The sequence below is a fragment of the Telopea speciosissima genome, chromosome 10, assembly GCF_018873765.1.
Source record: "Telopea speciosissima isolate NSW1024214 ecotype Mountain lineage chromosome 10, Tspe_v1, whole genome shotgun sequence".
Lineage (NCBI taxonomy): Eukaryota > Viridiplantae > Streptophyta > Magnoliopsida > Proteales > Proteaceae > Telopea > Telopea speciosissima.
Window position 1 is genome coordinate 38,749,179 of NC_057925.1, and position 15,703 is coordinate 38,764,881.

Sequence of the window (15,703 nt, forward strand, 5' to 3'; positions counted from 1 at the left end):
TTGCTTGTGGGCCCATAAGGCCCAAAGTCCATTTTAAATAGAAACATGCTTAGGAGGACCATCCAAACAGGCCTTCAGAGGTTACTTTCTATAAATAGGAACCTTGGCCATGTATTGGTCATTACTACTTCCAACAACCAAAATCGTGGGAGCTTGGAGAAGAGAAGAAAGAGGAGGAGGGCTGCCACTTGGGGAAACACCATTGGCTTCACACCTTGGTTAGGTAAGGGCTCTCACTCCCTTCATCTTCCGTATCTCTCCTCATTTGGGAATAAATGAACCATCTTTGGACTGATTGTGACCTAGGGTTCCACTTGAAATCCAAGGTGTGGCCTTGGCCATTGAATGAACCCCATCAATGGACCTTACACTATAAATTACAGAGCTTAGGGACCCTCCTTGCAACTCAAGTTGCTGAGTTGAGCTCTAAACAACTCTAAACCTAGAAATGGAAAACTAGGAGGGATCCAACACATGAATCCCCAAGACCAAGCTAGGGCTAAGTCCTCTTGACCTTATTGGACAATGTAATGACCCTCTCCAAGCCCTAAGACCATAATACATCTAAGGATTTAGGTTGGAAACCTGATAGCTTAAGGAATTCGTGTGCTGGTGCGAACAGATCCACCAACAGACCCAGTTATCAGGAGTCTGTTTAAGGACCCGTTTAGCTATTGGGAGTCCATTCGAGGGCTCCTCATGGGACCCACCTACATCCTTCTAACCTATGTTCATGCATCCCCAGGCTATCTAATTAGTACGGGGGGACGTATACCGAAGCAACCTATACTAGACACAACGAGCTATACACGAATTTTTGGTGAATAAGTTTTGGGCATTGTTGGGTTTGTCTATTAATATCTATACATGCATATTGTTGTTTGCATCATTATGAGCGTGATTACATTATTGCATAAATTCTTATTTAATGATGATGATTATGATGATGTGGATCGTATAGGGTTACGGTGCTGAGATGTTCCAGTGCCGGAACCCAAGGATTATGTGAGCTTATAAATTGTATGTCATTTGTGCCTATATACGCCGTGTTGTGTTGGTACCTGGGTGTTAGATGGAATGGGATGTTGATACAACCGAAATACCTCTCGACATGATAAAACTCTTATAGTATATCTGTGATTAGGATCAGTTCTCTATGCTATGACCCTCGAATCAGGGTGCGAGAGATAATCAATAGTATACCTGGGTGTTAGATGGAATGGGATGTTGATACAACTGGATAAATGATAGTAGTACTGTAGTTGACACATTTCCTTATGACCATCAAGTAATAAATATTACATTTCCAAATTATCTTTCGCACCCTGATTTTAATGTATTTTAATATTAGTTTAAGACTGTGTATTGGGACATTGCATTCGTGATCTTGGTAGCTTATTAGGATGACACGTGTCATCCTAGTCACCCCTTTATTATTAGTATATTCCTTATTAGGATAGGGACGTGACAACATGGTATCAGAGCGTGATACTCTACACCAACCATAGCCTAGCAGAAACTCCTGATTTACTCCACAATTAGGTTCAAAACCAAAAGCTTCCAAGAAAAATAATTGGAATGTGTGTAACACCTAGAGAGAGGACAACCTTTGTGTGAAAGCCGAAAACAATAGTACATAATAGGAGCCAATAGTGGAAAGAAAAGATATATATATCCAATTCATTAAAATTTTCGTTGTTGTTACATTCTAAACCTCCATTAGAGGTGAATAAACTGTTCAAAAAGAAACTCCAAAATTACAGCTGAAGGTTAATAAGTTCATAGATCATAAATTAAGACTAAAGTAAATAAACTAAGAAATAAAAAGAGCTAAAACAAATCAGCTATGACATTGATCCCGAGACTAGAACTCTATGTTATCGTCGTCAGAGAGCACGTAGAGGTTCTTTCGAACATAGGCATCCAAACTATGCACATTGGCTTCCAAGCCCTACACTCTCGTCTCCAAGGAGTCAAAGCGTGCTCGGTGTTGGGCTAACTCACCATGTACACCTGCAAATCCCTGGGCCATGTTGATGCTCAACTGCCCAATAGCATCCAGAACAACACTCATATATGTGCCTCTAGCCGAGGCAGCTAAGGTAGAAGCACCTCCCATGTTCAGCCCGGGCTAGAATTCTTCTCCTTGAGCCTCTTCACCATGATTCTCCTATGGATTAGCTAGCTCACCATCACTGTTGACATCAGTACCCAGTCCCATCCTCGTAATGGTGTTGTAACTGAAGGCTTCCTCAATCGTTATCATCCTCTCCTCACTGGTGAAATTGACCCCAAAGTACGTAAAAACCTTGGTCAATAATCTTCCATAAGGCAAGGTTATCTTATGCATGGGGAAATTCATGACCTGGCCCATGTGTCCGAATGATGGCGTAAGGGACGCACAACTATCGCCCACTATAGAGTGCATACGCTAAATAGGCTACATAGATGGAAGGCTCGGTGCGGAGCCCTCCCTTGGGCAGCAAGTTGGTCTGCACCAAGCGACTCAAGATTCGCAGGGACGGACTGAACTCTGTCTCATTCACCCGGACATGGAAGTGGTTGTTGGTGAGAACCTTGTAATGATCAGGGGTCATCAAACTGTTAGGATCCCTCATCGGTGGCATGTAGATCTTATCTCCCTCTGATGAGACCTCGATGATCTCCCCCAACGCTACCTCATTAAAGGTTATGGGTACTCCTTTCACAAAGAAAGTCACCCGGCATCGTCCTTGGCCTTCGTGGGTGGTGACCAAATTGGCATTGAAGTGCCTCACCAACTTGGGGTAGCAATACAATGGAGGTGCCAGCATGGTCCTCCACCCTAGTGCCCCAAATCTTTCCCCCACCTTAAAGGCTCTCAAGTCTTCCACCACTATATCTCGGCCCAAAACAATTGGCCTGATATGGAAATGGCCTTGGTACAAGTTTTTATTTTCAGCTGAGGTAAACCAGTCACCATCGAAAAATGACTGGGGGAGGTGAAGGGACTAAAGCATTCCTTCGTCCTCTAACCATGTTGACGGGTTACCTACACATAAGAAAACCAACCAAAGAAATACTTGGGATTAATTGGAATAAAATTTAAACCTCAACAATGAACTTAAAAACAACAAGTTGTATTGAATAGATCAAAATCTTAATTGTGTATCACAATTCTCGTTCCCAATTCAAGAACTTAAAATCCTAACCATGGGTGTGTAAGTAAGCATAAATATCTAGCAAACAATGCAAATAGACCCCAACAACATACATTGCTTATTTGTGTAATGTGATGATGGGAAAGTTTAATTCCCTTAACCGTGGTGTGGAAGCCTAAGGCAAGCAAAAAAAAAAAAAAAAAAGGAAATGAAGGGAAGTCCTACCTTGTTGTTCTTCCATAATTTTTGGATTACATACATGACTTAGGAATCAAATATATTAGTAAAGATCTATGCCTTTGCCACACTTAATTTATGTGAAAAACCACATGGTTGGATGCCTCATTTCACGATTTTTCACAAAACAGAAAGAAAAAAAATTGGTTTAGGGTTGAAAAATTCGATTTCATAACCCTATAGCGTAGAAGTGAAGTGTTAGTGTCTTGGTTGTGTGATGTACAGGGATGTTTATCACCAATGGAGTGGGAGAAACATGGGTATTGGTAGTCCCTTCCATAACTCACATGAACAGCAAAGAAAAGAAGAAAATAAACAAAACCTAGACACTTGGAATTGGAGAAATTCTGGAAAACAGGGAAGAAGGAAAGGAACACTTACTTGGGGCGTTGGGAGGTTGAACCCTGGAGCAGAATCTCCAAAGAGCACCAAGAACTTGAGTATGGAGGTCGAATGGACACAGTTCCCCTGCTCCTTACTCTACCTTACGTTCAACACAAAGAGCCCAAATGAGTTTTAAAAAATCGCAGGTGATTTTCAGTAAAAATTTCTCGAATGGATTAACGAACCGACCCAGGTATCAGGCCTCTATTAGAGGATCCGTTCAGTGTAATGATTGAGTTTTTGAGATTTTGGCCTGAATAGATTTACGAACGGACCCATGGAAGTGGGTTACATTTGAGGATCCATTCGAATACTGGTTCTCTTAACTGAGAACAAATCCACCAACGGATTCACTGAGAGTGCCTCAGTTCGAGGATCCGTTCGTTCTAAAAGTGATTTTCGGACTATTTCTTCAGTCAGTCTTTCTGCTATGCTCGTTATTCCTTCCTTCCATGTATTCCTTCCCTTGTTTTATGCCATGACATGCATGTACTTTCCTTGTGGAGGATTCATTGATATTCTGTTATTCCTTGATTGTACTAACCATGCATGAGGGTGTAATCTCAACAGGTTTCTAGTATGGTTAATACTCATAACTGGAATTGTTCCCCTCCTTCAAACGATGCCGAAGATGCCTCTAATACAGCCTTACTGGTACCACCTCCAGTCAATAATAATGCAGATGTTGCCGCATTGTTGGGCAATATGATCTGGTCAATTCAATAAGAACATAGAGATAAGCAGCAAGAACAATGCTTGTTTATGCAAAACATGACCGCTCAGCTTTGAGATATTGCCAAGGAAAGGCAACAAGTGCCCCCTCCAGTGCAGTGGCTCAACCACTAGCCCCTGTAGCTGCTACTGCATAGGGAACTCCTCCTCCGGCTCCTGCTGCTGCTAAAACTCCCTTGGCACAAGTGGTGCCAATCCTCCTCCCCCTACTCCAGAAGATCCTCAGGTCCATGCTATAGCCTTGACCTATCCTGATCCCTTCAAGCTCTTAGAGAAGTTTCAGAAGCATCGCCTCCTACCTTTGATAGAATGGCCAATGATACTCTACTCCCAACTTGGTGGATTCGGGATCTAGAGAGGATTTTTGAGGTGCTTCAGTGCACCGATACAGAGAAGATAAGATGTGCGGTGTACTAGTTTCGAGGTGACGCCGATGCTTGGTGGTGTTCCTCCAAGGAGAACTTTTGGGCCACTTACCCCAATACTACTTGGACCCAATTCACCGAAGTCTGTCCTTAAGAACTATTATCCCTGGAACTTTTGAGATAAGAAGGAAGCCGAGTTCATGAGCCATGTCCAGGGCTCCAAGTAGGTCCTTGAGTACCAACAGTTGTTTGAAGAACTCTTTTGTTTTGCACCAGTGCACATGTAGCCTGATGAGGTCAAGGCAAGGAAGTTTGAAAAGGGACTTAAACCTAGCATCAGTACTTCTGTGGTGCTGCATAACTATCCCACGTATGCAGAGGTGGTCCAAGCTGCTAAGATAATTGAGGATCAGAAACAGGACAACTACAGGGCCATACAAGCTGGCAAGAGGCCCATGGGTTCCTCTAGTTTCAAGTTATCCAGCAAATTCTAGAGGGGATCTTACTCCACCACCTCCCCAACTCAGTACCGCAGACCTGATGCAGCCCAGGCCCCCAAGACAGCTGCAGTACCCCATTATGGCACTCAAACCCTTATGTGCTATAACTGCAATGAAACTGGGCACATGATTAGGGATTGCCCACGTCCCTAATATGGAAATTTTGCAACACCTAGGGCTCCTAAGGCATCCTAACCCCGGGTAGCCATTTGCGCTCTTCTTCCTGCACGTACAAACAAAACTCAAGGGCACATAAACTTCATCACCAATGAGGAAGCCCATGTTGACTCGGGTGTCATCATAGGTATCGCACTCAATCCTTAAATGGTGCATGCATATAGGTTTTACTACTATAATTGGTTTATTTTGGTGTCTGTCAGGTATGATTTCTGTTTGTTCACAACTAGCTTATGTGTTGATTGATTCAGGGGTGTCACATTCCTTTGTGTCCCCTTCTTTTACCAAGAAGATACCGATCAAACTGAGACAAATGGCTCAAAACCTAATTGTTAGCACTCCAACAGGTAGCAAGGTCGAGCTTAGTGTGGTATATGACCCTTGTCCTGTACGTATATGTGACCGTGAGTTGGTGGTAACTTTAATAGTACTGGATATGAAAGACTTCGACGTGATCTTGGGCATGGATTGGCTATCCACTCATGGTGCCAATCTAATTTGTTTAGAGAGGAAGATCCTGTTCAAGCCAGGAGAGGGCACAGAGTTTACATTCAAGGGTATTAAAAGGGAGAAGCCCAAGAAAGCCATTATCTCTGCCCTTCAAGTTTAGAAGCTATTGGATGAAGGGTGTCAGTGTTACCTAGCCTCTGTGGTAGACACTGAAGCTAAGGTTAGGCCAATTGAAGATATAAGCATGGTGAGGGTTGTTCGAACATCGTTCCGGAAGACCTAATATGGTTACCATCGGATTGTGAGATAGAGTTCATGATCGACTTGATACCGAGTACAGTCCTAATGTCTAAGGCTCCCTACAAGATGGCACCAACTGAGTTGAAGGAACTACAAGAACAACTTCAAGACCTGTTGAAGAAAGGTTTCATTAGACCCAGTGTATCTCCATAGGGAGCACCTATTTTGTTTGTGAAGAAGGACGGTAGTATGAGAATGTACATAGACAACCGTGAGCTCAATAAGTTGACAATCAAGAACCGATATTCGTTGCTCAGAATCGATGACTTGTTCGATCAACTATAAAGTACCAAGGTGTTCTCGAAGATTGACCTTCGGTCAGGGTACCATCAGTTGAAGATCAGGGATAGTGAAATCGGCAAGACAGCCTTCAGATCTCAGTATGGTCACTACGAATTCTTGGTTATGTCCTTTGGATTGACCAACGCCCCGGCAGCCTTCATACAATTGATGAAACGGGTGTTTCATGATGTACTAGACAAGTATGTCATCATCTTCATTGATGACATCTTAGTTTACTCTAAGAGTAAAGAAGAGCATGCAGACCACCTCCGTTTGGTACGACAACGTCTGAGAGAGAAGCAACTGTATGCCAAGTTCAATAAATGTGAATTCTGGTTGCAACAAGTAGCATTCCTGGGACACCTTATCTTTGCCAAGGGTATTGAAGTTGATCCTGACAAGGTGAAGTCGATAGTTGATAGGGAGACACCCAAGAATGTGGCAAACGTTCGCAGTTTCTTGGGCCTAGCTGGCTATTATAGAAGATTCATCGAGAACTTCTCAAGAATTTTAGCTCCAATGACATGATTGACCCGAAAAGGAATGAAGTTCGAGTGGTCTGATGATTGTGAGAAAAGCTTCCAGGAGTTGAAGCAGAGGCTAATTTCTACTCCAATGCTCACCATTCCTAATGGTACTGGAGGGCTGGTAGTTTACAATGATGCATCGAAGATGAGCCTTGGCTATGTTCTAATGCAAGATGGGAAGGTAGTGACCTACGCTTCTCGACACTTGAAAGATTATGAGAAGAATTACCCAATCCATGATCTAGAGCTTGCAGCTGTGGTTTTCGCTCTAAAAATCTGGAGACATTATTTGTATGGGGGAAAAGAGCGAGAATCACAGTGATCACAAGAGCCTCAAGTACTTCTTCATACAGAAGGAACTCAACATGAGACAGAGGCGTTGGTTGGAGTTGATGAAAGATTATGACTGCACCATCCATTACATTTCGGGTAAAGCAAATGTGGTGGCAAATGCGTTAAGTTGGAAATCTCAGACCTTGTCCTTGGCATCATTGGCTGTTAGCGAGAAACTTGTTGAGGAAGCAAAAAGGATGGATCTAGAGTTAGTGGTAGAGGGTGTTACCCTATCTTTGACAGCCTTATCAGTATAATTGACTCTGGTGGAAAGGATCCAGTCAGCTCAGGTTTTCGAGGAAGATTCATCATTGAAGCTATTCGGGAAGACACGCAGCGAGATCCAGACTTCACACTGACTGAGAATGGTGCTTTCATGTTTAGAGATCGGCTATGTGTTCCTAATAATGCTCAGTTGAGAAAGGAAATTTTGGCAGAAGCCCATGACTCTCCTTACTCTATCCATCCAGGCAGCATGAAAATGTACAAGGATTTGAAAGGGCACTACTATAGAATGGAATGAAGAGAGATGTCGCTGAGATTGTGGCAAAATGTCTCACTTGTCAGCAGGTGAAGGTGGACAGGCAACGACCTCATGGCTTGTTATAGTCGCTGCCCGTCCTGGAGTGGAAGTGGGAGCATGTTACCATAGACTTCGTCACCGGGTGCCCCATACACCTAGAGGTGTCAATGCCATATGGGTCATTATAGACAGATTGACAAAGACAGCTCACTTCATTCCTATGAGGATCACCTACTCGATGGACAAGCAGGCTCGTTTATATATTGATAATGTGGTTCACTTGCATGGAGTTTCAATTAGTATTATCTCTAACCGTGATCCCAAATTTACATCTAAGTTCTAGGGTGGATTCCAGAAAGCTATGGGCACATTGTGAGCTTCAGCATAACTTTCTACCCTCAAACAGATGGACAGTCGGAGAAGACTATACATACCTTAGAGGATATTCTCCGAGCCTGTGCCATTGACATGCAAGGTAGTTGGGATGAGTATATCTCGCTCATCAAATTTGCTTATAATAATAGTTACCAGGCTACCATTGGTATGGCGCCGTTTGAAGCTCAGTACGTGAAGAAATGCAGAACACCTTTGTACTGGGATGAAGTAGGTGAGTAGCATATTCTTGGTCCAGAGTTGATCCAGGCAAATTGTGAGAAGGTGGATCTGATTTATGAGCGAATCAAGGCAGCTCAGTCTAGACAGAAGGGTTATGCAGACTTAAGACGAAAGGATTTGGAATTCACTATCAGGAACAAAGTGTTTCTCAAGGTGTCACCCACCAAAGGGGTGATGCGATTCAGCAAGAAGGGCAAGCTAAGTCTGAGATTTATTGGACCTTATGAGATTCTTGCGAGGATCGGGCCAGTGGCTTATCGGTTAGCACTTCCTCCATCATTAGAGGGTGTGCATGACGTATTTCATGTGTCAATATTACAGAAGTATGTTCATGACCCGAGCCATGTTCTATCAAGTGAACCACCGGAGCTCTTAGCTGATATGTCTTACAAAGAACAACTCGAGAAGATTCTGGATAGCAAGATCATTTACCTTCGCAACTGACCTATCCACTATGTGAAGGTGAAATGGTGTAATCATCCAGAGGAAGAGGCATCTTGGGAGGCAGAAGTAGAGATGCAAGCGAAGTACTCCTTTGGTTACTTACAAGGTATGTCAAATTTTGGGGACGAAATTTCTTGTAAGGTGGGGGGAATGTTATACCCGCAGCTAGATCCTAATATTCTAATTATTATCGTTATGATGTATAGATGGTGCTGCCACATATGCTGGTGAGCTGTTCGCCTTGGTGGTCAAGCCCACTCATAAGATCATTGATGACTTCACGGGCTTGCCCGTCAAAGAAAGGTTCCTCAACTGGGAGTGGGAAAGATTCATCGATGGCGACTTTGTCGACTACCTTTCCAGTACCATCCCTAAGAGCGAGGAGTACCGGAGGGCAGACCCCATGTCGCCCCATGTAGACATTTCACTTTGTGATGAACATGGCATCGAAGTGGGGAAACACTTTGGGATCATAGGGGACACATCGTGACAGTCAGGGGGTAAGTTACCAACCTTGTTTACACATATGTATGTTCCCCTCCACGACCTTGAAGTACGGGCTAAGGGCCAGAGGCCTTCCTTTTATTGTCCAGCCCTTTTAGCTAGAACGGATCCACGAACGGACCCACCGTTGATGAGTCATGTTCAAGGAGCCATTCGTACTGTTTGATGCTGGTATGTTGTTTGTCTTGTGTGGGACCCACGTGCCCATATCCTAGACACCAAGGCAAGGTTCCCAAACATGGTGGACCCCACCCTTACCCTCACATTATATTGTTGGACCTTGCTTGTGGGCTCACAAGGCCCAAAGTCCATTTTAAATAGAAACATTCTTAGGACCATCCAAACATGCCTTAAGAGGTTACTTGCTATAAATAGGAACCTTGGCCATTTATTGGTCATTACTACTTCCAACAACCAAAATCGTGGGAGCTTGGAGAAGAGAAGAAAGAGGAGGGTTGTCACTTGGGGAAGCACCATTAGCTTCACACCTTGGTTAGGTAAGGGCTCTCACTCCCTTCATCTTCCGCATCTCTCCTCATTTGGGAATAAATGACCCACCTTTGGACCAGTTGTGACCTAGGGTTCCACTTGGAACCCAAGGTGTGGCCTTGGCTATTGAATGAACCCTATCAATGGACCTTACACTATAAATTACAGGCCTTAGAGACCCTCCTTGCAACTCATGTTGCTGAGTTGAGCTCTAAACAACTCTAAACCTAGAAATGGAAAACTAAGAGGGATCCAACACATGAATCCCCAAGACCAAGCTAGGGCTAAGTCCTCTTGACCTTATTGGACATTGTAATGACCCTTTCCAAGCCTTAAAATCATAATACATCTAAGGATTTGGGTTGGGAACCTGATAGCTTAAGGAATTCGTATGCTGGTGCGAACGGATCCACCAACGAACCCAATTATGGGGAGTCCATTCGAGGACCCGTTCAGCTTAAAGAGTTAAAATTTAAATTTAAGGTTTGGTCTGAATGGACTTACCAACAGACCCACGTATTGGGTTACGTTCGAGGTTTCGTTCAAACACTGTCTCTCTTAATTGAGAACGGATCCACCAACGAATTCAATGAGAGTGCCTCCATTTGAGGTTCTTTTGCTATACACTTAGGCAAACCTTGGGGACCCCTCATGGGACCCACCTACACCCTTCTAACCTATGTTCACACATCCCTAGGCTGTCTAATTAGTACAGGAGGACGTATACCAAAGCAACCTATACTAGACACAACTATACACGGATTTTTGGTGAGTGGGTTTTGGGCATTGTTGGGTTTGTTTATTATATCTATGCATGTATATTGTTGTTTGCAACATTATGAGCATGATTGCATTATTGCATAAATTCTTATTTAATGATGATGATTATGATGATGTGGATTGTGTAGGGTTACGATGTCGGGATGTAACGGTGTCGGAACCCCAGGATTATGTGAGCTTGTAAATTGCATGTCATTCATGCCTGTATACGTCGTGTTGTGCTAGTACCCGATCGAATGTTAGATGGACTGGGACATTGATACACCTGGAATACTTCTCGACACGATAGAACTCATATAGTATATCTGTGGTTAGGATCAATTCCCTATGCTACAACCCTTACCAACAAGGGATTAGGTGTTGGGTAGCCAGAGCACCTGTCGTTTGTGGAGAGTTTGGGAGGCCAGGCCAGGGGTAGTAATGGTTATCGACGTTTGCATATGGGTGGTATGAGGCCACGGTCGGCACGGGCCCCAAGGTAATAACTGAGGTTTCTCTTTGGCGAGAATGGAAGGATCCACAGTGTTTTTTCGAGTTATTGCAGTAGCATATACCCTGACTTAGTATTGTGTGTTAGGTGGTAATTGATTAATAATAGCATGCACCATGGACTATCTATGCTTTTGTATGTATGTGCATCCCCATCCCCTCATTGGCTCAGTAGAGCTAACCCCCTTTTTGCACACTCTTTTAGATGTTGTTGTAGGTGATGTTTACTTCGCTGGACTCGAGGTCCAGGCCTCGAAGTATGACGATATCGGTATCAAGAACCCTAAGGCTGTGTCTGAGGAGCACGATGATGGATGTCCTTGTGATGACTGTGCCTACAGGCCGTATTGATACTTGGGACTTGTTCCCACCTTTTGATTCTTTTGAGGCTTGATGCCCTTGTATAAGCATTTATGTTATACCTTTTGTAGTTACTAGATGGTCATAGGAAAATGTGTCAACTACAGTACTATTATCATTTAGCCAGTGAACATCTTGTAACTATTGATTATACGCTTCTGCTTATTTCTGATCATTTGGAAATGTAATATTTCTTATCTTTTGCACTCTAATATTAATGTGTTTTAATATTAGTTTAAGACTATGTATTGCGACACTGCATTTGTGATCCTGGTAGCTTATTGGGATGACACGTGTCGTCCTAGTCACCCCATAGTTATCAAGGTGTCGCCTAGGCGGCGCTATGGCGTCCAGGCGGTTATACAGGGGCTAGGCGATGGGACGCTTTATTGTACACCACAAAGGCGAGCGCCTTAGACACCAAGGCATCTCCTTAAGTGCCTTGGGACGCCATTTCTTCTGGGCAGTCGCCTTAGGCCCTTTGTCTTGTTTACTTTTGTTTTTTAATTTTTTTTATGTATTTATAAGTTATTCTAGTTGGAAATATTTCATTGGTTGTACATTTTTAGTTCCATGCTCTGAGAAGCATGGAATCATATGTTAAACTTAAAATAAAAAAACAAAACCTAAATACCTAAATTACCAAAATACCAAATCGAATTAATCAATTCACCTTCGCTGGCTTCACGACATACCAAAATCAAAAGAAAAAAAACCGAAAGAGAAAAGAAGCGGCAGTGATTTGAGACCTCAGTCCTTCGAGGCTTCCCTCTCAGTCCTCATCGGCCACCAGCATCCGTCGAGGCGACAACTTGCAGGCTTGCAGCGACTCCATCAGAGACTCAAAGCTCAGACAGTCACTCAGTTCTCAGTCAAACTTCACTCCTTCGACTCCTTCTCAAGTTCTCAGTCCTCCCTCGCAATCCCCATCCTGCATCGGCTTCCGGTGAGACTAACTGTACTGCTATAGTCTGTAAGGGCCCGTTTGGTAACACTTCTATTTTTTATTTTTGGTATTTTTCTGTGCTTCTAGCACATAAAAATGGAATCTACCGTTTGGGTCCACCGGTCTGTTTTTATGTGCTACTGAAACAAACCAGGTAAAAAAAAACAAGTAAAACACAAAATTACGAAACAAGGTAAACTTGTTTCTTCAGTTTTGAAACACTTCAATTGAAACAAAATAGAGAATATGTGCCCGATAATTCTTGGACTCCAGCGAAGGACTCCTTCAACGAGAGACTCCCTATCTCCATTGTCTGCTCCACCGAGCCGCTGGTTCCTTGCGACAGCATCTTCTCCAACTAAACCCTAGATCTGTTGGATAGGTAAGTTGCTTCTTCTCTTCTTCCTCTGCTCTGCTTCTTCTCGTCTTTCTCTGCTTTGCTTCTTCTCTTCTTCCTCTGCTCTGCTTCTTCTCTTTCTTTTTTTTTTGGATAGCTAAGTTGCTTCTTCTCTTCTTCTTTTTTTCTTCTTCTTCTGTTACATTTATATAAGCCTTGTATTCTGTTTTTTGCAGAAACCCTAAAAATCCAAGTAATGATTGTGTGGCTTTTCCCAATGATCCAAATTCGAGTCACAAATTCTGCACCAATCCAAGCTTCACAGGTAAAACCCCTCTCTGCGACCTCATATTTGTCAAACAACCCCTTCTCTGATAGAAGTGTATACTGTCATGGCCTTTGTCTTCTCAGACCACCGATCCAAGCTTCATGGCCTTTGTCTTCTCAGACCAAAACCATTTTTGAGAATGGAATCTAATAATAATCCATGACAATATGGTAGTAGATAGGCGTACTTTGTTTAGACTCTTTATGGATCTCCAATCTTCATAGGTTATAGACAGCTATGGTATTTCCAGATTGTTGCTATTTGTATTATATATAGAAAGTCAAGAATGGCTTTGGTGGGTCTTAATACGATTCAGTAGCTTGAAGGCCATATCTTTGATTTCTAGAGTTTGGTAATTGGGATTCGTTTGGGTTGTACGCTGCATTTGGTTTTGTATGGTTTAATTTCTAGTTTGATGATTTGGTTTTCACTTGGGATGGTTAAATAATTTTTTTTCAGTCTGATGCGTCGTATTATATGAAAGGGGTGGGTGAGTGTGTGTAGAGGCAGCTAGGGGTGGGTGAGTGGGTGAGTGTGTGTAGGGGCAGCAAGGGGTGGGTGAGTGTGTGAGTTTGTGAGTTTGTGAGTGTGTGTAGGACTGTAGGGGCAGCAAGGGGTGGGTGGGTGTGAGTGTGTGAGATCTAAATTGGTTACAAGGGTGTTATCATATCTAGAAAAGGAACAAGGGTGTTAACCAATGAAGCTGCATTGGTGAAATCTGCAAAAGAAATTGGTTTCGAAGTTGAAATCTTGCTACCAAAACCCACAACAGAGCTGGCGATGATTTATCAGGTTCTTAATTCTAGTGATGCTATGATTGGTGTCCATGGTGCTGCTCTAACACATCTTCTGTTTATGAGGCCTGGCACTGTATTCATCCATATTATCCCTCTTGGCACAGACTGGGCTGCAAATACTTACTGTGGTGAACCTGCAATTGAGCTTGGCCTTAAGTATATAGGCTATGAAATACATCCAAAGGAGAGTTCTTTGTATAATAAGTATGATGAAAATCATTGTGTCCTCACAGATCCTCGTAGTGTAAATGCCTTAGGTTGGGAACTCACTAAGAAGATCTATCTTGATGGCCAGAATGTTATATTGAATATCCTAAGATTTCCCAAGTAATTGTTGCTAGCCTATAAGTACGCCATTGCCAAGAGAACAGCGATGGAAACCGTAGTGATCTCCAAAGCTTCTGCTGATTCCTAAATCTGGTTCTTTCTCCACCCATTACTCAATTGTTTGATACTATTGTTCCATTTAATTTCATCTGCTCTGAACAAGGAGATCAGTTTTCTTTTTGTCTCAATTGTATGAAGAGATTAGTTTTCTCTTTTCTCTTCATATGTTCATCTGTACATAATAAAATTTTATATTGAGATGAGATGTATGAAACAAGTAAGTTCTATTGCTTATGAGAACTTCCCTCATAAGTACTTGCAGGTTTATTCATATTTCACTGGACCATTTCTAGTTGTAAATGTTAAGTTAATGATTGCATAATAGACCATTAAATTAAGAAACTTACTTGAGGATTAGGCTCCTAGCACTTCTTACCATCTACATAGATGTTAGAAGAGAACTTTATTGTTTCCTTAAGTTGTTGCTTGTGTTTATTGCCGAAGCCTGGAGGAGTAGCCAATGGAATATGGAAGAAACCTCTATATTGAAATCATTCTTTCATGTCACTCTCTCTTTAGGGCCTACTTTATTTTTTAGATGATTTTGGTGCATAATTTGTCAAACCCTTGAGAATCACATGTAACCAATTTAGATCTGATGCAGTTTTCATCTCCAATTATTTTTTGTTAGATTCTCCCTCTCACCTCTTTACTTATCTCAGTAATTTGCACCCCCAATGTCATACCTGTACTCTCCTACAAACTCTACCTGTTGGGTCTTTAGCTCAAATTGGTAGAGCACTTGGAACATGAGCGTATCTCAAGCATGTTCTAAGGGAATGGTGGTTTGAATCCACCAAGATCCTTTTTGGATATTCATATATGATCATGGTGGATGTTTTCATCTTAATTTTATGTAAGTTTAGTCAAGTAATGACATTTTTGTAATAATTCATTAATTTGGTAACAAGTGTTCTAGAACAAGTTTTACTAAGCGAAATTGTGTTGTTTTTTTGTTCTAAAAATGTTTCTGGAACAAGTTTACCAAGCACCATGTTAGAGCCCAGAAACATGTTTCCAGCGTAAAAACAGAAAAAAATGATAAAGATAAAAAACACCTGTTCTGGAACAGAAGTGTTACCAAATGGGCTCTAAGTATCGTGTTTTTTTTTTTTCCTTTTCCTTCTAAAATCTAATCCCCTTTCCCTTTCTAAGTTCTAACCTCTCCTCTCCACCGATACCCCCATCTCCAGCATCCACCCCCACCGGCGAGAGAAGCAACCTCCGGTCCTCCACCTGCGTCCAGTGACATCTCCAGTCTGTAAGTATCGTGTTCT

General features: G+C 42.5%; 1 pseudogene; it reads left to right on the plus strand.

Annotated features, from left to right (window-relative positions):
- The first annotated feature begins 9,081 nt into the window (after positions 1-9,081).
- LOC122643544 lies at positions 9,082-14,612 on the plus strand (annotated as a pseudogene).
- Positions 14,613-15,703: the final 1,091 nt, after the last annotated feature.